Raw genomic sequence first — 23,396 nt, 5'->3', positions numbered from 1 at the left:
CCAAACCCTGTTGGTCAAAGATAGCCAGGAATTTGGGAAGAGTAAAATCTTATTACTCAATAAAAATGATGATCACAAAACTGATTTTCTCTTGCCCATAGGCTTACATTAAATAGGCGAGAATAACTGTTAGAAAGGAGATAATTCAAAAATTTACCAAAAATAATAAATTCTCAAATATCAGCAAGAAATAAAAAATCTATCAAAATAAAGACTATTGCCACAAACGGATCACAAATCAGAGATTTCTATCCTAAGATATAACGAAATCAATTATTACTAAAAACGGCAAAATTAGGGTTTTCGAGGCCTAAACGATGGAATTTGGCCAAATTTTGACCTGTTTTCCTTCAAGTGAGACCCTTAAAAACCAAAACTCCACTTCTTGAAAAATTACCAGAATACCCTTGTTAGGCCATATCCCTTTTGTCCAGAAAGACACATGCTTACTCCTCAATAGCCCCTCATCATTTCGATAATCATCAATTCAGGAAATCCGTGTTGTGGGAACCTCCACAAAAGATCCTTCAAGCGCTCCAATGTCTCAAACAATGATTCCAACTCCATCTGTACAAACGACGATTTATCATTGCGAAGTTTGGCCGACTTCCCCGGAGGAAAGTACCTAGCAAGAAAAACTTTGACCATCTCATTCCAAGTCGTGATGGAAGCTTTGGGCAAGGAATGAAGCCACTGCTTGGCTCTTCCCTTGAGAGAGAATGGGAAAGTCCTCAATCTAATAGCATCATCCGATACACCATTAATCTTCAGCATATCACAAACTTCCAAGAAGTTCTATGTGGCTGTTTGGGTCCTCATCGGCCAAACCGTTGAACTGCGCTAACTGCTGAATTATTTGGATGAATGCCCGTTTAAGCTCAAAGTTCAGAGCTGTGATAGGGGATCGCACAATACTCGATTGTGTACCCAAAACTGAGGGTCTAGCATAATCAGAAAGTGTCATCTGTTGCGCATTCTATTCTGCCATATTATCTGACCCTTCAACTTCTATTTCAGCTTGATTAGACGGTTCTTGCACAGGTTCTTTTCCCCTTCTTCTGAGTGTATGTTCAAGTTCTAGATCTCCTTCAATCAATGTCGAAGGATTTCCTCGGGTCATAACCTGGAGCTGCAGCAAAAGAAAGAAAACAAATCAGAACGATGATAGAAAAAGAAGATGTGAAATAGAATGAATGAATGAATGAATAGCTAAGAAAACAAAGTGCAAAGTATCTCTAAATGCCTACTCCTCGGCAATGGTGCCAAAAACTTGACAACGTTCCTTGCGTATGTCCCGCAAGTGCACGAGTTTGTCGAGTAACAAAATTCCAGGTGAGTGGGTATCGTATCCACAGGGAGTAGGGAATAAAAATACTTAAATTGTTTTTTAACCAAGTGAAAGATGAATAATGGTTTTGTTAACAAGATGTAATGTGAACAAGAATAAAAGAGACAAGAAAGAGAAGCACAAGTAAAGGGGAGGTAAGGCAATCGATATAAATGGGGTACTCGGATATTGTTCCGCCTAGGACGATCTGTTCAAGTGCAAAACCCTCTATTATGTTTCCTAACTAATGCATTAATGGGTCGTGGAGATCCTTTCATACATGGTCCCAAATCTAAGGTCAACCATGCCTGACTCTATACATGTCCCGGAGGAGAAATCGAACAATCTCAACACCTCGCACTCGTTCAAAACCGCAATGAGTTCTAGGGATTCCAAGTGATAAATCCTCTTCCTAGATGTAGACCTAATCCTTTGGTCCAGGTGGAAGGTCCCTAGTCACAATTAAGCCCTAGGTGTTAAAATCACTTCAACGCTTCACTCCGTTGCCTCTACAACTAAGCCCCAGCAGAAGGTCATCCCTTAGCCCATTCACTCTACTATGACCACAAAGAACTCGAGGAAATGGAGGTAGGATAAATCACACAGGAGGGGAAAAGGACGCTCCGCTACCTCACGACTCACCCTCTCAACCCTCTCCAATCTAGCTTTGTTTAACTCTCGTGGTGTGTCACTCACTCACGAGGGTTACCAATAAGAACTCTCAACCCTAGTGTCACTCTAAGAAAGTATTCATTCAATCAAACATTCAAGATTGAAACTCAATTAAAGAATAAATTAATGAAAGCATAATAAAAGGTTTAATGAAACAAATACATCATAGGGTTCACAAATCCAAGTACCCACTAGGGGGTTTAGCTCTCCATGGAGCTAGTTACAATCAACAATAAAATCAAATATAAAAGTAAGTAATCCATAGAAAACCCCCTCGATAGTCATGACGATGGTCTTGTGGAGAAGCCTCGACTCTTCCAAAGATCCTTTTGTCCGGCTTAGAATACACCTCGCCGGATCGATGCCGACAAAAGCTCTCCCACTAACCTTCTTCTAAATAGAGAGCGAAGTCGAAGCCATAGAACCTCTCCAAATCCCTTGCCAATACCTCTCAAAACCCTAGCCGCTGCCCTCTCTCAAGTTGGGGAAAAGATGGAGAAAAGAATTCTGAAATCGGCCTTAAATAGGGCTGGAATCGGGCATCCACACGGCCCTGTGGATTCTCCACACTGGCCTGTGGAAATTCCACACGGGCGTGGATAATGTCCACACGCCTGTGTGGATTCTCTGAACTTCACTTTTTCGGCCTGCTGTGAACAGAATCTACTATAGTAACGGCCCGAAACACTCCATAATCCATGTTTTCATCGAGGTAACTTAAAGGGGCACACGTTTACGTCGTTGATCGCCTTGCTTTTTCAATAAACGACTTCATTGGTGAAGATCTTGCTATCAATGCATAAGCTGAGATACTTGAATGTGACTACCTTTATGCCCCTCCAAATCATTGTGCTAACTTGAATACAAGGAGGTTGGCATACATTTTTGCATCTTGAACCCGACTTATGAGTTCGCGTTTGAACTTTCTCAAGATTTCCTCCAAATAGTGCGTTCATGATCTACATTGGCTTCTTTCTTTAACATTCGGCTTCACAATCCTATACGCATGAAAGTAACATAGATGCACACATATTAGTGTTAATACCTGATAAAAGTAATGCTTATCATAAGGAAAAAATACTTCGCATTCTTATCACAAAAGCACTTATCATAACATAATGGGCTAAGAACGCTCTGACATGCTATTCCCAAGTCATGATAGATGCTAGAGGAAGAGCTAGAAGCCACTATTTAGCTTTTTCTTTCATTAAAAATGGGAATAAGAGAAGTCTAATGGTGTCATAAAAAACGTTGATAATCTTGAGCGTGTCACATACTTCAAGTAACCCCCTAATAAGACTATTAGGATCCTCGTCTGGTAATTCATGGAACTGTACTGAATTTTGAACAATCTATACAAATGCAGGCTTAAGCTAAAAGGGTGGGCGAGCATAATCTGAAAGGGTCCTATGTTGGTTCCCTTGATCTGGCATGGTGTTCAACTACTCTAACTCTATATTCACTGTTAAAGATCCTATCTTGTTCAGTAGAGTTATTCTCAATCTGGTTCCAATCACTCTTTCCACACTGCTCTCACCGTCCACCAGTCTTAGTGCTTTGCCCTTCGATTTCATACACTAAAATCAAACAAAAGAGAAAGAATCAGAAAAAAATAACGAAGAACAAAAGAAAAATAGATAATAAAAAAATGAAAAGAAATGGCTAAAGTGACGAATAATCAAGTATTTCTAACATTACTATCCTTACTAGGCAACGGTGCCAAAAACTTGATAGGGACAAAGTGTTCATACTGATCGCACAATAAAATATGTGTAAGTGCAGAGTGAAGGTGCACAGGGAAGGAGGTAAATATAAGTAATGACTCTAGACCTGAAAAAATAGCTTAAACGATTGAGTGATGTGTGTGTGAATAAAGGTAAAAGAACACAAGAGAATATGGGAAATAAAAGGAGAGAAATCATGGAAGAAAGCGATGTCTGGGCATAGCATTCCTCTAGGGTTATGAGGCACAGGACAATGGTTGTGTAAACATGAAATCCAATTGAACCCAAAGGATTCCAAAAATATACAAAACCCTGATTCTCAAGTGAAGTGTAACTGAATAGGTGCAGAGCTGATACAAACATCCACACAATCACATTAACATAGTATTAAACTTTATTGTAGACTAATGATAATCTTTTAACTAGGGCTTTTGCCTCATTAGCAATCAAGCATTTAATCACACAATTAGACTCAAATAGATATTATTGCAAATAAGAAATCAATTAAGCATCAAAGATCTAACAAAGTCAAGAAAATAAACCCTAGAGTTCAACTATGCCCAAACATCTACAAATTAGACCTCCATTAATAGAGGGCAAGCATTCAAGATACAAATCATGAAGGAAAACATAGAGCAGTGAAAACCCCTTCACAATTATGTTGATGAAGAATTGCCAGAGAAACCCTAGGTAAGCTTCCATGCACGTCACTAAGATGAGCTTAACAACTATGATCTTAAATCCCCTTGAATGTAGAGCCAAATCCCCCTTGAAATTTCTCCCTAGGTGCTGGAGATTCACCCTTTATCTTCCTCAACCTCACCTTTGAGAATCGCCTCCAAAGAATAGAAGAATAGAATATAAGATGCCCTAAAAATCCTCATAAATTCTGTTTATACCCGACTGCTTACGAGCTGCTTACGGGCATAAGGGCTAGACCGTAAGGGATTTGGAGAAGATGGTTGCGAGCCTTACGGGATTATTTACGGCTATAAGCCTTATCAGTAAGGTCTTCTATTTGTGTTGTGGCTTAGTTTATGGCCGTAAACTCTTGACCATAAGCTTCACTGTTCTGCTCTTTATGGCTGCCCTTACGGGCATATGCTGTGATCATAAGCTCCTCTTAATGGTCCTTATGAACATCCTTATGGGCATAAGCCTTACCTATAAGGTCATCTGACTTTGCATTGAATCCCCCTTACGGCCATAAGCATGCCCGCAAGGTCTTTTGGAATTGACTTACGGCCATAAGGAAGACTGTAAGCTGCTCGTAAGCCATCTAGATTTCCTTGTCCTTCTTCTAATGATGTCGAGAGGTCTCCAGTTTCATCGTTTAATGTTTGAAATGCTTCTTTTGGTTCTCTCTCATCTTTAAGCACTACCCTAAGCCTATTAATGCACAACCCACTATTTAGCATCAAATTTCACAATATAGTTCTAATACATGCTAATTTAGTGTACAAATTGATATAAAATACATGAATATTGTACACTCATCAAATGACAAGTCCAAAAGCGTTGAAAACTTCCAAGGATGCTGCAATGGGGGCAGCTTCCCTCATTGTCTTCAAGCTTCCTCAAGTGAGATCGAAGAAGGATCTTGCCAAATTGTGCTTCTCCACTTGATTTCCACCTCAAAACTCTCTCAAATCTGGTCCTCCATCTTGGATTTTGCCTTGGATGGTTGGATAGCCAAGCGTAGAAGAAGAACTCCTTAACAAAATACCCTAGAACCCTTTTTAAAGACCCTCTCGGGTTTTCTTCACAGCCTGCCTTGTGGGGGCAAGGATGCCTGCAAGGCCCTCGAGATTTTTACTACAGTGATTCTGCTATACCTAGTTCAGAAATCTCCAGCTATCTTGTGGACATTCCACAACCGTAAGGTTTCCCATAAGAAGAACCAGAGGCCTCACAAATTCTTCATTCCTTTGTGTACAATGCCTGTTATAGTGCTGCTACAATACCGGGACCCTAAAATGTCATTTTTAGTGTAGATTTCTTCCTGAATGCATTTGTGGGCTCACCTCAACTTCTTCTAGGCCTATAACACAATTAAAACCAATTTAAAGATATAAAGGGCATCGATTCATCAAAATAGGAATGAAAAATACATACTCAAACGTATAAAATACACACATTTAGACACTAATCATTGATCCTTTTGGTCCAAGTAATCAACCCTAATACCATATGATAAAAAAAATTACCCAATGATTGCATGACACTCTGTGAATCCCTCTAGTAGGTTTAACCCAATTTAGAGAGTTCGACACCATACATCATATCTCTAGGCAAACACTTAGCCCTTATCTTCTATGTGTGACATAACATGATGGATATCTCAATCATCATCACATCACTCGGATATGCAATTAAGGCTTTCGCATAATGTAAATTGCAAGCTTGATGCAACATAGAAGATTCACAAGAATACTCTTATCCAATATATGAAAACAAGGAGATTAAATACAATAAGTCTTGAAATTCATGGGCAAAGGCACTGAATGATGGCTTAACCTCTCATGTTCAAAGGTAGCAAGATACAATAAAAGATTACAATGGAATCAAAGGAAGGAGAAGGCTGATTCATCAAACACTCACCTCCAGACCTTAAAGGAAGCTTCAATCTCCCCTTGAATGATGGCTTTTAGCTCTCCCTTCAAAACCTTAGCCATCCTCAATATTTTCTAGCCAAAAAGACCCACCAATAATCTAACTTCCGGTTTAAATATGCAGGTTTCACTCATGCATGTCCGTGCTTGGGGTGTGTTTACGACCGTGCACTTGACTAGCAAATTGTATGGCTCGAATCGTGCAAAAAAATCAATCTCCATAGATCTACACAATCTTGAGCATGGTCGTGCTTTTTTTAAGAACGACCATGCAAGGAGTTGGTTACCCTTGCTTCTTCAATTCTTCAAAAACCTGTAACTGCACGGGCATAAACACTGCTGTACATGCAGAGAAAAGTTGGCCCATGCTCAATCATGCACTTAGAATTCTCACTACCTATGATTTGCATAGCTTCATCACGGTCGTACTCTTCTCTGGAATGCTTCTTTCTTCCTTGATTAACTCCGATTTGGGTGTATTCTCTTTATTTTACCTGGCAACTTGTCTTTTTGTCCATTAATAAACAAAATGCCCAAATTAAGTAGCACTAAAATATATAAATTAATGCAAGGAGACAAATAGAGTGCATGTAAAATATATCAAAATCATGGTGATAAGTGCTTGAATGAATGTATTTAACTATTATTATTTTTAGCATTTTGCATGCAATTGTTGAATATATATGATTGGATTTGGTGCTTAATGCACTTCTATTTCATATTCAGATGAGAATGAGGATATATAGATCAAGAGGAACAAGTTTGAGATGATTTGAGCTAATTTTAGAAGTAACACAAAGTTTTCGGAGTAACTTACAGTTGGGCTTATGTGTGCTATTACGAGCAGGTATTGTAGTAGTGAGCTATTCATGGTACTGTAGTAAATCAGTTTTATGGGCACTGTTATGAGCTAACACCCATCCCGAATTTATGGGAACTATTATGTGTACTGTTACGGTCTTAAGCATCGGGCCATAAGGGCCTCTTATGGTCGTAAGAACCTTGGATTTCTGAGTTATCAAAACTGAGAAACTAAGGCTTTTGAGATATATATTTCTCTCCCCTTTGGCTGCCTTTTGGGTGGCTATTTGGAGGGCTTTTACTTTATATCTTCTCCTAGGGAAGAAAGCAAAAGGGAGAGGCTAGACGAAGGTTCAAAGCTTCAAGGGAGTCATTCGTGGAGAGATCTTGGCGGTGATATTAGGGAATCTTCAAAGAACTTCATCCATCCAAGGTGATTGCGAGCTCTGATGGAGTTTTATTATTCTCTTTATGTATTTTATTTCATTTTGATTGGATTGTTATTCTCCATTAATGGAGAACTAATTTTCATCGTGTTTGGGTATAGATAAACTCTAGGGTTTATAATTTGATTGACATTGATTGTCAATCTTGAATGCTTTTACATTGATTATTAATTATAATCCTTCATTATCGAATTTAATTGTGTGTGTCTATTGTCTTGAATCCTATCGAGGTACGAGCCCTAAATTCAAGTTTGATGTGCTTGTGTGATGAGTCAAGAGACCTACCTACCATAGGAAAGCCGCAATTGAAGGGGATTATGAGTTCACCTAGAGATAGGATACATTGGAGTTGAGAGTTCTTCTCCCATAACCCTTATGAGTCAATTAACAAGCAATTCTATTCCTATTGCAATTATTGGGAGTAGTTTTAAAGAGAGATTTCAATTCTACTTTGTATGCGATTACGGTTAATTACTTCTAGAGAAGAGTTGTCTATATTTTGAATGATTGTTTATTCTTGTTAAGAGTTCATAGAGTACACTGCGGTCATAGGGGTGTCTATATCAGCACCATATGGCGACCAGTTACTACTCACCTTGAGAAAAGGGGTAGTATAATCAATAGCTTGTGTCCTATCTCTGTGGACCTAGTGACTATCTAGCAAAGCTTGGGTCAAGTTGCAACCAACCAACTGACAAATCAATTTGATCAAGTTGAGATACATATTTGGGTCCAGTTGAGTCTAAATTACTTGGTCATACAAGCCAAGTAATTGCAACCCAACAAATTGGGCCTTCACAACAGGCCTTACACAATTAGGGCCCAGTTGATGAAAATAAAGGACCCAATGTAGTAGAATTCATAATCCCGAAGATGTTTCTAGATGCATTGAAGTTCCCATCTTCCCAAATTCTTCCACTAGGCTTTAAGTTGCATTTTATCATGGGGGTTTAGTCAATGGTACCAAAAAAAAATTGGACAGATGAATTTGATTACCTAAACCCGTTCAGTAAGGATGATGCTCTAGGGGACTAGGATGCTATTGATTATGTAGAAGGTTGCCTAAAGGACACCCGCCCTCTGCTGTAAGACCAACTGCCACAAGATTTCTAGCACAAAATGGTCCCCAGTCCAAAATTAAATACTAATGCAAACAATAGAAGTGGGGAATCATTTAGAGTCCTACAAATTGTGTCTAGAGATAGTTAGAAGGATGCTAGAAGAATTGAATGGCAAAAGAAACCATCCTCTATATGGAACAAGGAAGCCGATTATGTCATACAACCTCCAAATAAACAAAAAGGAAAGGAGCAGCCAGCTCCTTCTCCTAAGGAACATCCTATGTGCCTTTTCTTATTAGTGAATAGTTTGTTGCTTGATTAACTGAATATTGTGAGCCTTATGATATTTATTTTGATGAAAATTTACAGTATAAAGCTAATTCTTTCTCACATATATGGCATGTAGAAAATAGTCATGATGCCCCACAGAAGGGCCCAATGAAGACCAGTTAAGTGGTCAATTGTCCTCTCTTCTACTAGTTCTCTATGAATATTATATCATGGAATGTTAGTGGTCCTTGTAGGTCCTCCAACGATTTTGTGTCAAAGATTTCCTAAAAATTCATTGTGTAGTTATCTGCTACATTCATAAGTCTAAACTAAACAAAATTCCCTAATTGGTATGGTGTTCCATTAGTGGTAGGCGATTAAGATGTTTCTCTTTTATCTCTTTACATGGAAGCATTGGTGGAATAACCATTGGTTGGAATGTTACCCTACTAAAGGGACAAACTAACCATGCGGATACTTTCTGCCTAACAATCGAATTTAAAAATCTATAAGACAACACTTGATGGCGCTACACATTTGTTTCTAAACCAAACACTTGGCATCTCAAGATGGATTTTTAGGAGGATATTCTGGCAAGTAGAGGGTACACTCAACTTCCTAGATTATCTATTGAGATTTTAACACTATATTCTCTCCCCAGGATAAAATGAGCAGTACCCCTTAACCTTGAAGACATTAGTAATGTGCATGAATTAATGCATGACCTAGGTCTTATTGAACTTCCAATAGTTGGAAGGAGGTTCACATGGATTAATGGTCAAGCTAACCCCTTATGGGTGTGACTAAACTGGTTTTGGTTAATGTTGCACAAGTGACACTATTCCCTAGAATAACCCAAATATTTTTGCCAAGACTAGAATTAGATAGTGTTCCTATCCGGCTTGAATCAGGGAGGTCACTCCTTTGAACCAAAACCCTTCCATTTGTGTACTATGGAAGGATTCAATGATTCGATCCATGTCTAGTGGAATGAATCTTCCCTGAGGGATGTGGCATATTTATCATTGCTACAAAAGCTTGCTAGGCTAAAGGAGAGACTACTATAATGGTTGAAATTTTCCTTTTGTTCTATCAAGCAGAGGAAACTCGCAGTTCTACATAAGATTGAGACCTTAGATACTACTAAAGGATACCAAGGAGTAATGTAACTTATAATTAAAAATCCAATAGGACCAAGGGGTTTTACTGAAACAGGAGAAGTGATACTGGAGACAAAGATCCAAGCTAACTAGTTGGGAAAAGATGATGAAAACACTAGGTTATTCCATGAGATTGCCCATGGTACAAAGAATAACAACTTCATTCTGAGAATCCAAAATGGAGACAATAGACTCCCACTTTTCTAGTTTGGAACCCAAAAACATAGATCATCACCTTCTACTGGTAGAAATTATTAGCTATTATTAGCTATTAAACTGATCACTGACCTAGACATACCCTAGCTAGAATCCCCTTTCTCACTTGCGGAGATTAGATAAGCCACCTTTGATCTTGGTGCTATTAAAGCATCATGCTTGGATGGTTTTCAAATGCTCTTCTTCCAAGAGTTCAAGTCAATAGTCCATGGAGACATTACAAAGTTATGTGAGGATTTTTATTTTGGGAAGGTTAATCTACAGAGAATTAACTGCCCAGTATTGCTTTAATACCTAAATTAGATGCTCCTGAGATGACTTCGCATTGCCATCTTATTAGCCTTATCAACTCATCACTGAAAATCATCCTTAAAAACCTTATGACTTGACCAAGCAAAGTTGTTAATTCCTTAGTAAACTCACTCAATCGACTTTCATCAAGGATTGTTGTATTCTAGATTACATCGTCATGACAGAAAAATTAATCTTCAGTCTCCATGATAGGGACGCAAGTGTATATGCCGATCATGTAATAAAGTGCTAAAGAGCAGGATGCCAGTCCACATGGAATAATGAGATTACTAATATTCACCCTAAATCCAAAAGTTAGCCTAACCAAAAGTAGTGATGTGTGTGAATAAAAGAACTAGAAAACAAAAGCAAGGAATACAAAATAAGGAATAGAGAAACCAAGAGAAGAAACGATACCTAGGAATAGCATCCCTCTAAGGTTTTTAATTAAGAAATCAATTTTTTAGTGAGGATATTAATGAGATTAGCCTTAAAGGCATTATGTTTGAGGGTGATAAAAAAAATTAGCTATTTTATTAAGGGTGTACAACACAAAAAAAATAGTGACTTTAATTTTTATTGAAAATATTTAACTTATTTCATAATATATAAAGTAAAAGTTTATTTTTATGTATTGTGTACAACAAAAAGGACTCGGCATTACACACTTGATACATACTTATAAAGCTTAAACTAGAATATTTGTCGGTCTTGCTTGAAGGAGTAGTGACAAATTTTTATGAAGAACAAGTCCAAATGTTTCCGCCATGTCAATTTCTTTATAACACATTTCAAAAGGAAGCTCCCAGTTGAAATGATACAAGATATTAGCCAATGCAATCTCTACCACAATCACTCCCAATTGCATTCCTGGACAAATCCTTCGACCAGCACCGAAAGGGATGAATTCAAAGTGTTGGCCTTTATAGTTAATAGCACTTCCTTCAAATCTCTCTGGCATGAAAACTTCAGGGTTTTCCCAAAATTTTGGATCCCTTGCAATTGCCCATGCATTTACTATAACCCTTGTGTTTTTGGAGATATCATACCCAAGCACATTGCACTCTTTTGTGCTTTCTCGTGGGAGTAGAAGAGGAACAATACAATGCAAACGTAAAGTCTCATTTATGACTAATTTGAGATATCGGAGATGTTGAAGATCGCATTCTTCTACTTTTCCTTTATTTCTTATGACACCTCGAACCTCATCTTGTACTTTTTTCATTATTAGCGGATATCTCATAAGTTCTGTCATTGCCCATTCTAGAGTTGCAGCAGATGTATCTGTTCCAGCAAGGAATATGTCCTGCATATTGAATAAATATATTAGCTATGATATTTTCCTCATTTTTAACTATGCTAAAGCTACTTAACTTAATTAAGAGAAAAAAGGCAATGTAAAAGTGCAAAATGAGGGTTTTCATATCATACAAAAATTAAAACAACTCTAAACTTTGTGAAGAAGTGTGACTAAGGGAATTTCTTTCATATCATCCCTAACGAGAGAGAAATTAATCAAGCTCGATGGAATGATTGAGAATTCTATTGCCGGATACCTATCAATCTCTTTTGCAATTCTCTTTATTATTATTATTATTATTAATTGGAAAAATCTAAAAATTAATGATGATGTAGTGTACAACTAACCATGAGAATTGCTTTGATATGATCCCTGGTCAGAGAGAAGCCAAGATTAGTAGAATCATTCTGTGACTTAAGAAGCACATCAAGGAAGTCGTCTTCTTGATCATCATGTCCTTGATCAGTCATCAAGCTCAAACAATGCTCTTCAATTTCTCTCTCAAAAAATTCATCCATTCTCTTAAAGTTCCTGTCAAGCTTTCCTTTGAAACCAATGATCACACTGAGCCAACCCAAAGAAGGAAAGAAATCTCCAATAGAGAACCCTCCCATCAACTCAACCGTCTCCATAACAAGATCATGGAGTTTGCTTCTATTGCACTGTCCGTCCTCAGAGAACCTTTTTCTGAACACTTCTCTGAATATTATGTTGTTCATCATACAAAGAAACATCGCACTTAGATTCACTGGCCCTTGAGAGCAAGAACATCTTATACTTTGGATCAAGACGTGGACTTCTTCTTCTCTCACACTCCTAAAGGATTCCACTCTCTTCATGCTGAATATCTCCAAAGTTGCAAGCCTCCTCATTGCCTCCAATGCTCACCATACTTTGAAAAGGAGATGTCTAATCCATTGTAAGAGAATTTCATCAAGACAGCACTGGTAGGTCTGCTGCAAAACTCAAGATCATGAGTTTTCATGATTTCAGAAGCAACCTCGGGAGATGATGCAATGATGGCAGGAATTTGGCCTAGCTGAAGGTGCATGAGTGGGCCGTATTTGTTGTTGGTGCTGAGTCAGCGGAGTGATTGCAGCATGGTGTGGCACGACCATTAGTTCTTCATAGAGGAATGGAGGGGTTCCATACTTTAGCTTGGTTGCGGGATGGTCGTGAGGTTCACAGCATGGTGTTAGAGATGGAGCACTGCACTGAAGTTCAGGAGAAACATAGATTCAGGAAAATGGTGCTTGATTGGTTAACATTATATTATAGTATCTTAGTTAAGGTTATCACCCAATCTGGAGGGGTTTAATGTGTTAGTGTTAACCAATGGGATGCTTAGGAGTGTGTTACTTTTTGCTTTATCTTTTGACTATATAATGTAAGTTGAAGTCCGACTCTCTAATTGGCTGGAAACCCATAAGAAAGCAAGTCATATCTTGTGTTTTTCATTGTCTAATATACTATCTCTTCTTCTCTGTTATTTTCATCATCGTTCTTCTCTTGCGCAGCAAAAGCTCACCGGAGGTGTAGATTCCAACAGTCTGGTATCAGAGCCACGGTGTGATGGCGAGTGACAGTCCTGTGAGCTTGACGCAGCATTGCGTGCCCGTCTTCAAAGGTGAAGAATACGGGAGATGGAGCTTGAGGATGAAGACTGTTTTTCAGTCTCAAGACCTCTGGGATCTGGTGGAGAGTGGCATGCCGAAAGGAGAAGATGAAGCTAAAGAGAAGGAGAGTAGGAAGAGGGATGCAAAGGCCATGTGCCTCATCCAACAAGCAGTTGATGGGCTAGTTTTGGACAGGATAGCTGAGGCCGAGACTGCACATCAAGCGTGGGAGATTATCAAGAAGCAGCATCAGGGTTCTTCGAAGATGGTGTCTGTGAGGAAGCAAGTGCTTCGCCAAAGCTTCGAAACCTTACAAATGGAAGACAGTGAGAGTGTGCAAAGCTATTGGGGAAGGGTCGTCACAATAGTGAATCAAGTGAGAGGGCTTGGGCACAAGCTTTCGGAGGCTGAGGTGGTATCCAAAGTGCTGCGAAGTTTGGCGCCGAAGTTCGACTATGTGGCTGTTGCGATGAAGGAGTCCAGAGACCAGTCAACCCTTACCCTTGATGAGCTCTGTGGGTCACTCCAAGCCCATGAGTTCAGGGTCAATAGACTCGCAGGGAAAGCTAATGAGAAGGCTTTATTCGTGAAGGGTGATAGCTCATCGTCTCAGACTAAGGAGAAAGGAAGCTCTACATCCTCTACTGGTTGGAGTCCAACCAGAGGACGAGGGAGGGGGTTCTCTCGAGGAAGGGGTAGAGGAAGATGGTCTAGAGGCCAAGGGAGTGACTCCAAAGCTCATGTTCAGTGTTTTCACTGTAAAAAATACGGGCATTTTAAGGCCGAGTGTCGAGAGAGGAGCAAGCTCGTAGAGAAGGGAGCTTCACTGGTGGCTGAGGAGTAGGATATCATGAACGTTCTCAAGGCCAGTGTTGATGATGTCCCGACATCGAGCTCAATCTGGCTGGTGGACTCTGGGTGCTCGAGTCACATGAAAGGACAGAGAAGCATGTTTACTAGTCTAGATGAGTCTCAGAAGATCACTATTCGCCTTGGGGATGATAAAGAGATGGAGGTACTCGGTGTAGGCACGGTCGCGGTTGGCATGAAGAGCAGAGAAGCTAAGCAACTTCAAGAAGTTCAGTTAGTCTCAGGATTGGCTCATAATCTACTCAGCGTGGGGCAGCTGCTCAATAAAGGGTATTCAGTGTTGTTCTGTGAGAACAAATGCATCATCAAGGATAATTATACAGGTGAAACAGTAGCTGTTATTCCAAAGCTGAGTAACAACATGTTTCCAGTTGATCTTTCAAGGATTGAGAGGCTGAACCTAGCTGTAAACAAAGACACAACAACTGAATTATGGCACAGGAGATTCGGGCATATGAACTTCAGGAGTCTAGAGAAGCTTGCAAGAGAGAAGGTAGTCAATGGATTGCCGAAGTTACATCTGTTGTCTCAGTGTGAAGAGTGTGCTTCTTGCAAGCAAGCAAAGGGTATATTTCCAGTTATAACAAGAACTAGAAGGAGCTCAAGCTGTCTGCAGCTGGTGCACATGGATGTTTGTGGACCAATGAGCACACCTTCACTGGGAGGTAAAAACTATTTTCTTCTTCTTGTCGATGATTTCAGCAGGAATTGTTGGATTTACTTCTTGAAGAGCAAGGGGGAGGCCTTCAGTTGCTTCAAAAAATTTCACTCAATGGTGGAGAGAGAGACAGGAAGGAAGCTGAAGGCATTAAGAAGTGACCATGGAGGAGAGTTCACGTCACAAATCTTCAAGGAATACTGCGAAGAGCTCGGGATTAGGAGAGAGTTTTCGGCCCCGTACACACCACAACAGAACGGGGTGGTGGAACACAAGAACAGAACCATTGTTGAGATGGTTCGATGTTTGCTCAAAGATGGAGGCTTGTCAACTGAATTCTGGGCGGAAGCCGCTGCAACCTCAGTGTACCTAATCAACAGGTCTCCCACCTATGCATTGGAGGGAAAAACACCATACGAGGTGTGGCATGGAATGAAACCCGATGTGCGTCATCTCAGGGTGTTTGGAAGTGTAACATTTGCTCTGATTCCCTCACAGAAGCTCAGCAAATTGGATGACAAGTCTGTGAAGTGCATATTAGTAGGATACTGTTCTGGTTCAAAGGCTTACAGGCTGTATAATCCAGCAACCTCCAAAGTGTTTGAAAGTAGGGACGTAATTATTCACGAGAATTCAAGATGGAAATGGGAAGGAAGTGAAGATGGACCAGTGATCCTTGTGGAGGATCAGAATAATTGTGAACACTTGGACAGTGATAATGTCTGTGACAAGGAAACAAGCAGGAAAGGAGGTTCTTCAAGCTCTAATAATGATGCTCATGGCTCAAGCTCTTCAGGAGAGTCTAGTGAAGAGTCACCACCGAGAAAGACGGGGACTTTAATCGAGGTATATAATTCTTGTACTTATGTACTTCACGTTGGTGACCCACAGGTGTATCAGGATGCCATGATACATCGGGAATGGCAGGAGGCCATGGACACTGAGATGGCAGCAATCCGGAGCAACAATACCTGGGAACTGACAGAGCTACCATCGGCGAAGAAAGCTGTGGGTCTTAAGTGGGTATACAAAACTATATTTGGAGCTGATGGTAAGATCCAGAAGCATAAGGCAAGGATAGTTGCAAAAGGGTATGTTCAGTAGTTTGGATTGGATTATGAAGAAGTTTTTTCGCCTGTAGCCCGGCTTGAGACGGTAAGGCTTATGTTAGCAATTGCTGTTCAAGCTGGCCACTCAGTGTATCATTTTGATGTTCGCTCAGCATTTCTCAATGGTGAAATCTCAGAGGAAGTGTATGTAGATCAGCCTGAAGGCTATGAGGTAAATGGAAAGGAGCATATGGTGTATCGACTGAAGAAAGCTTTGTATGGGCTTAAACAAGCGCCGAGAGCTTGGTATGAGAAGATTGATGCCCACTTCAAGCGGCATAGTTATAAAAGAAATGAGACTGAACACACCTTATACAGAAAGGATGATGGAAAAGGAAATTGTATTTTAATCAGTTTATATGTAGATGATATGGTGTATACAAGTGGCTCTCAAGTTTTAATTGAGCAATTCAAGAAGGAGATGCTGAGTACATTTGACATGTCAGATCTAGGAGAGATTAAATTCTTTCTTGGACTGGAGATTTATCAATCAAGTGAAGGTATTTTCATAACACAAAGGAAATATATAGAAGACCTTTTAACAGAGATGAACATGAAGCAGTGTAAGCATGCTGAGACAGCAATGGGAGTAAATGAGAAGCTACCAATTGAGGGTTATGAGGAATTGGTTGATGTTACAATGTATAGAAGTTTTATTGGGAAACTTTTGTACATTGTGCATACAAGACCCGATATTTGTTATGCAGTCAACTTTCTTTCGAGGTTCATGAGCAAGCCAGGTACTGAACATCTGAATGCAATGAAAAGGGTTGTGAAATATCTAGCTGGAACTACTACATATGGCCTATTCTATTTAAAAGAAAGTTGCAGTGTCTTAGAGGGCTTCACAGATAGCGACTGGGGTGGGTCTTTGAGTGATAGGAAGAGCACCTCAGGGATGATATGTCGGGTAGGCACTTGCTCAGTTAGCTGGGCATCAAAGAAGCAGGATGTTGTAGCTCTCTCAACGACAGAAGCCGAATACATAGCAGCAACTTCAGCTGCCTGTCAATTGGTATGGCTGCGGAGGATCCTCAAGGATTGCGGGATGAAGTGTGAAGAATCATCAGTTCTCTGGTGTGACAATCTGTCCGCCATTGCAATTGTAAAAAACCCAGCCTATCATGGGAGAACTAAACATATAGACGTTCGATTCCATTTCATCCGAAGTCTGGTAACTGAAGGAACCTTGACAATCAAGCACTGCAACACTGGAGATCAGCTGGCTGATATATTCACCAAACCTTTGCCTATGGAGAAGCATCGGAAGATGAGAGCTCAGCTGGGAGTAAGGATGCTCCAATCAAGGGAGGGTGTTGGTGCTGAGTCAGCGGAGTGATTGCAGTATGGTGTGGCACGACCATTAGTTCTTCATAGAGGAATGGAGGGGTTCCATACTTTAGCCTGGTTGCGGGATGGTCGTGAGGTTCACAGCATGTTGTTAGAGATGGAGCACTGCACTGAAGTTCAGGAGAAACATAGATTCAGGAAAATGGTGCTTGATTGGTTAACATTATATTATAGTATCTTAGTTAAGGTTATCACCCAATCTGGAGGGGTTTAATGTTTTAGTGTTAACCAATGGGATGCTTAGGAGTGTGTTACTTTTTGCTTTATCTTTTGACTATATAATGTAAGTTGAAGTCCGGCTCTCTAATTGGCTGGAAACCCATAAGAAAGCAAGTCATATCTTGTGTTTTTCATTGTCTAATATACTATCTCTTCTTCTCTGTTATTTTCATCATCGTTCTTCTCTTGCGCAGCAAAAGCTCACCGGAGGTGTAGATTCCAACAGTCTGGTATCAGAGCCACGGTGTGATGGCGAGTGACAGTCCTGTGAGCTTGACGCAGCATTGCGTGCCCGTCTTCAAAGGTGAAGAATACGGGAGATGGAGCTTGAGGATGAAGACTGTTTTTCAGTCTCAAGACCTCTGGGATCTGGTGGAGAGTGGCATGCCGAAAGGAGAAGATGAAGCTAAAGAGAAGGAGAGTAGGAAGAGGGATGCAAAGGCCATGTGCCTCATCCAACAAGCAGTTGATGGGCTAGTTTTGGACAGGATAGCTGAGGCCGAGACTGCACATCAAGCGTGGGAGATTATCAAGAAGCAGCATCAGGGTTCTTCGAAGATGGTGTCTGTGAGGAAGCAAGTGCTTCGCCAAAGCTTCGAAACCTTACAAATGGAAGACAGTGAGAGTGTGCAAAGCTATTGGGGAAGGGTCGTCACAATAGTGAATCAAGTGAGAGGGCTTGGGCACAAGCTTTCGGAGGCTGAGGTGGTATCCAAAGTGCTGCGAAGTTTGGCGCCGAAGTTCGACTATGTGGCTGTTGCGATGAAGGAGTCCAGAGACCTGTCAACCCTTACCCTTGATGAGCTCTGTGGGTCACTCCAAGCCCATGAGTTCAGGGTCAATAGACTCGCAGGGAAAGCTAATGAGAAGGCTTTATTCGTGAAGGGTGATAGCTCATCGTCTCAGACTAAGGAGAAAGGAAGCTCTACATCCTCTACTGGTTGGAGTCCAACCAGAGGACGAGGGAGGGGGTTCTCTCGAGGAAGGGGTAGAGGAAGATGGTCTAGAGGCCAAGGGAGTGACTCCAAAGCTCATGTTCAGTGTTTTCACTGTAAAAAATACGGGCATTTTAAGGCCGAGTGTCGAGAGAGGAGCAAGCTCGTAGAGAAGGGAGCTTCACTGGTGGCTGAGGAGTAGGATATCATGAACGTTCTCAAGGCCAGTGTTGATGATGTCCCGACATCGAGCTCAATCTGGCTGGTGGACTCTGGGTGCTCGAGTCACATGAAAGGACAGAGAAGCATGTTTACTAGTCTAGATGAGTCTCAGAAGATCACTATTCGCCTTGGGGATGATAAAGAGATGGAGGTACTCGGTGTAGGCACGGTCGCGGTTGGCATGAAGAGCAGAGAAGCTAAGCAACTTCAAGAAGTTCAGTTAGTCTCAGGATTGGCTCATAATCTACTCAGCGTGGGGCAGCTGCTCAATAAAGGGTATTCAGTGTTGTTCTGTGAGAACAAATGCATCATCAAGGATAATTATACAGGTGAAACAGTAGCTGTTATTCCAAAGCTGAGTAACAACATGTTTCCAGTTGATCTTTCAAGGATTGAGAGGCTGAACCTAGCTGTAAACAAAGACACAACAACTGAATTATGGCACAGGAGATTCGGGCATATGAACTTCAGGAGTCTAGAGAAGCTTGCAAGAGAGAAGGTAGTCAATGGATTGCCGAAGTTACATCTGTTGTCTCAGTGTGAAGAGTGTGCTTCTTGCAAGCAAGCAAAGGGTATATTTCCAGTTATAACAAGAACTAGAAGGAGCTCAAGCTGTCTGCAGCTGGTGCACATGGATGTTTGTGGACCAATGAGCACACCTTCACTGGGAGGTAAAAACTATTTTCTTCTTCTTGTCGATGATTTCAGCAGGAATTGTTGGATTTACTTCTTGAAGAGCAAGGGGGAGGCCTTCAGTTGCTTCAAAAAATTTCACTCAATGGTGGAGAGAGAGACAGGAAGGAAGCTGAAGGCATTAAGAAGTGACCATGGAGGAGAGTTCACGTCACAAATCTTCAAGGAATACTGCGAAGAGCTCGGGATTAGGAGAGAGTTTTCGGCCCCGTACACACCACAACAGAACGGGGTGGTGGAACACAAGAACAGAACCATTGTTGAGATGGTTCGATGTTTGCTCAAAGATGGAGGCTTGTCAACTGAATTCTGGGCGGAAGCCGCTGCAACCTCAGTGTACCTAATCAACAGGTCTCCCACCTATGCATTGGAGGGAAAAACACCATACGAGGTGTGGCATGGAATGAAACCCGATGTGCGTCATCTCAGGGTGTTTGGAAGTGTAACATTTGCTCTGATTCCCTCACAGAAGCTCAGCAAATTGGATGACAAGTCTGTGAAGTGCATATTAGTAGGATACTGTTCTGGTTCAAAGGCTTACAGGCTGTATAATCCAGCAACCTCCAAAGTGTTTGAAAGTAGGGACGTAATTATTCACGAGAATTCAAGATGGAAATGGGAAGGAAGTGAAGATGGACCAGTGATCCTTGTGGAGGATCAGAATAATTGTGAACACTTGGACAGTGATAATGTCTGTGACAAGGAAACAAGCAGGAGAGGAGGTTCTTCAAGCTCTAATAATGATGCTCATGGCTCAAGCTCTTCAGGAGAGTCTAGTGAAGAGTCACCACCGAGAAAGACGAGGACTTTAATTGAGGTATATAATTCTTGTACTTATGCACTTCACGTTGGTGACCCACAGGTGTATCAGGATGCCGTGATACATTGGGAATGGCAGGAGGCCATGGACACTGAGATGGCAGCAATCCGGAGCAACAATACCTGGGAACTGACAGAGCTACCATCGGGGAAGAAAGCTGTGGGTCTCAAGTGGGTATACAAAACTAAATTTGGAGCTGATGGTAAGATCCAGAAGCACAAGGCAAGGATAGTTGCAAAAGGGTATGTTAAGTAGTTTGGATTGGATTATGAAGAAGTTTTTTCGCCTGTAGCCCGGCTTGAGACGGTAAGGCTTATGTTAGCAATTGCTGTTCAAGCTGGCCACTCAGTGTATCATTTTGATGTTCGCTCAGCATTTCTCAATGGTGAAATCTCAGAGGAAGTGTATGTAGATCAGCCTGAAGGCTATGAGGTAAATGGAAAGGAGCATATGGTGTATCGACTGAAGAAAGCTTTGTATGGGCTTAAACAAGCGCCGAGAGCTTGGTATGAGAAGATTGATGCCCACTTCAAGCGGCATAGTTATAAAAGAAATGAGACTGAACACACCTTATACAGAAAGGATGATGGAAAAGGAAATTGTATTTTAATCAGTTTATATGTAGATGATATGGTGTATACAAGTGGCTCTCAAGTTTTAATTGAGCAATTCAAGAAGGAGATGCTGAGTACATTTGACATGTCAGATCTAGGAGAGATTAAATTCTTTCTTGGACTGGAGATTTATCAATCAAGTGAAGGTATTTTCATAACACAAAGGAAATATATAGAAGACCTTTTAACAGAGATGAACATGAAGCAGTGTAAGCATGCTGAGACAGCAATGGGAGTAAATGAGAAGCTACCAATTGAGGGTTATGAGGAATTGGTTGATGTTACAATGTATAGAAGTTTTATTGGGAAACTTTTGTACATTGTGCATACAAGACCCGATATTTGTTATGCAGTCAACTTTCTTTCGAGGTTCATGAGCAAGCCAGGTATTGAACATCTGAATGCAATGAAAAGGGTTGTGAAATATCTAGCTGGAACTGCTACATATGGGTTGTTCTATTTAAAAGAAAGTTGCAGTGTCTTAGAGGGCTTCACAGATAGTGACTGGGGTGGGTCTTTGAGTGATAGGAAGAGCACCTCAGGGATGATATGTCGGGTAGGCACTTGCTCAGTGAGCTGGGCATCAAAGAAGCAGGATGTTGTAGCTCTCTCAACGACAGAAGCCGAATACATAGCAGCAACTTCAGCTGCCTGTCAATTGGTATGGCTGCGGAGGATCCTCAGGGATTGCGGGATGAAGTGTGAAGAATCATCAGTTCTCTGGTGTGACAATCTGTCCGCTATTGCAATTGTAAAAAACCCAGCCTATCATGGGAGAACTAAACACATAGACGTTCGATTCCATTTCATCCGAAGTCTGGTAGCTGAAGGAACCTTGACAATCAAGCACTACAACACTGGAGATCAGCTGGCTGATATATTCACCAAACCTTTGCCTGCGGAGAAGCATCGGAAGATGAGAGCTCAGCTGGGAGTAAGGATGCTCCAATCAAGGGAGGGTGTTGGTGCTGAGTCAGCGGAGTGATTGCAGCATGGTGTGGCACGACCATTAGTTCTTCATAGAGGAATGGAGGGGTTCCATACTTTAGCTTGGTTGCGGGATGGTCGTGAGGTTCACAGCATGGTGTTAGAGATGGAGCACTGCACTGAAGTTCAGGAGAAACATAGATTCAGGAAAATGGTGCTTGATTGGTTAACATTATATTATAGTATCTTAGTTAAGGTTATCACCCAATCTGGAGGGGTTTAATGTGTTAGTGTTAACCAATGGGATGCTTAGGAGTGTGTTACTTTTTGCTTTATCTTTTGACTATATAATGTAAGTTGAAGTCCGGCTCTCTAATTGGCTGGAAACCCATAAGAAAGCAAGTCATATCTTGTGTTTTTCATTGTCTAATATACTATCTCTTCTTCTCTGTTATTTTCATCATCGTTCTTCTCTTGCGCAGCAAAAGCTCACCGGAGGTGTAGATTCCAACATTTGTCTGCAAGGCGACAGAGGGATCGGTGAGGTAACTTGCCAAGCTGATGAAGGTTTCCGATCACTGGGATCCTCCAAGGACCTGGAGGGAGCTTCCTTCTTCTTCTTGATCTCAATTTGAAGTTGAAGACCATAACTAGAAGAAGAGTTACTATTGAGAGTAGAACTATGATCATATTTGATTGACAGTCTAACATATCTACCATATATATGATTTCTTTGAAGTAAGAAAGCTCTATGTTGCTATTTATAATGTGTTTTTGTGTGTGAGCTTGTAAACTAAGAAAAAATATTTATTTTTTTTATAAAATAGATAAATTATACTTTTTTTATTTTAAAAAGACAAGTACAAATATACAGAATAATATAAAAAGATACCCGACTAGAAAACCAAAACACTGCACCAAGACAGTAAGATATGTTTATTTTTGGAAAAAAATAGATAATATCTTTGATTTTCCCCCGAAAATATCTTTGATTTTTTTCCCGAAGATAGCCACGATCAGAAATTAATGCCATGACAATTCTCTTCTATGAAATGCATATGTCATCACATTGTTAGTCAAAGCTTAATCTCATGCCTCAGAAAATTTAAGAAGAAATTATAGGTGCTAAGATAAGGACCTTTTTGTTTCTTCACTGCATGTTGCCTTTGCTATGGCTGTAGATTGTTCATGAAAAATATTGGAGTTTGTTGAAGGTCACTCTTCCAACTTTTCGTTCACCTCCTCTTGCTTTTTCCCCGATATTTCGTATTTATCAAGAATTCAAATATTTTCCATTTCAAAATGATAGCAAAGTTCATCCCATGTATATTTTTTTCATAAATAATGAGACATATGAAAATAATTTTTCTTTTAATGATGAAATGGGCAAATCATTCACCTCAATTAATATTGTTAAATAGAGCTCAGTACTCATTCCTCCATCTCTCACCTAACAGTTAGCATCATTCTAATTAAAAATGAT

The 23,396-nt window shown here is 40.5% G+C and overlaps 1 pseudogene; it reads right to left on the bottom strand.

Annotated features, from left to right (window-relative positions):
* Positions 1 to 11,268: 11,268 nt before the first annotated feature.
* LOC120283975 lies at positions 11,269 to 22,561 on the bottom strand (annotated as a pseudogene).
* Between the last annotated feature and the right edge of the window lie 835 nt (positions 22,562 to 23,396).

The sequence above is a fragment of the Dioscorea cayenensis genome, chromosome 19 (assembly GCF_009730915.1).
Source record: "Dioscorea cayenensis subsp. rotundata cultivar TDr96_F1 chromosome 19, TDr96_F1_v2_PseudoChromosome.rev07_lg8_w22 25.fasta, whole genome shotgun sequence".
NCBI lineage: Eukaryota > Viridiplantae > Streptophyta > Magnoliopsida > Dioscoreales > Dioscoreaceae > Dioscorea > Dioscorea cayenensis.
This window is presented reverse-complemented; position numbering and strand designations above follow the sequence as displayed.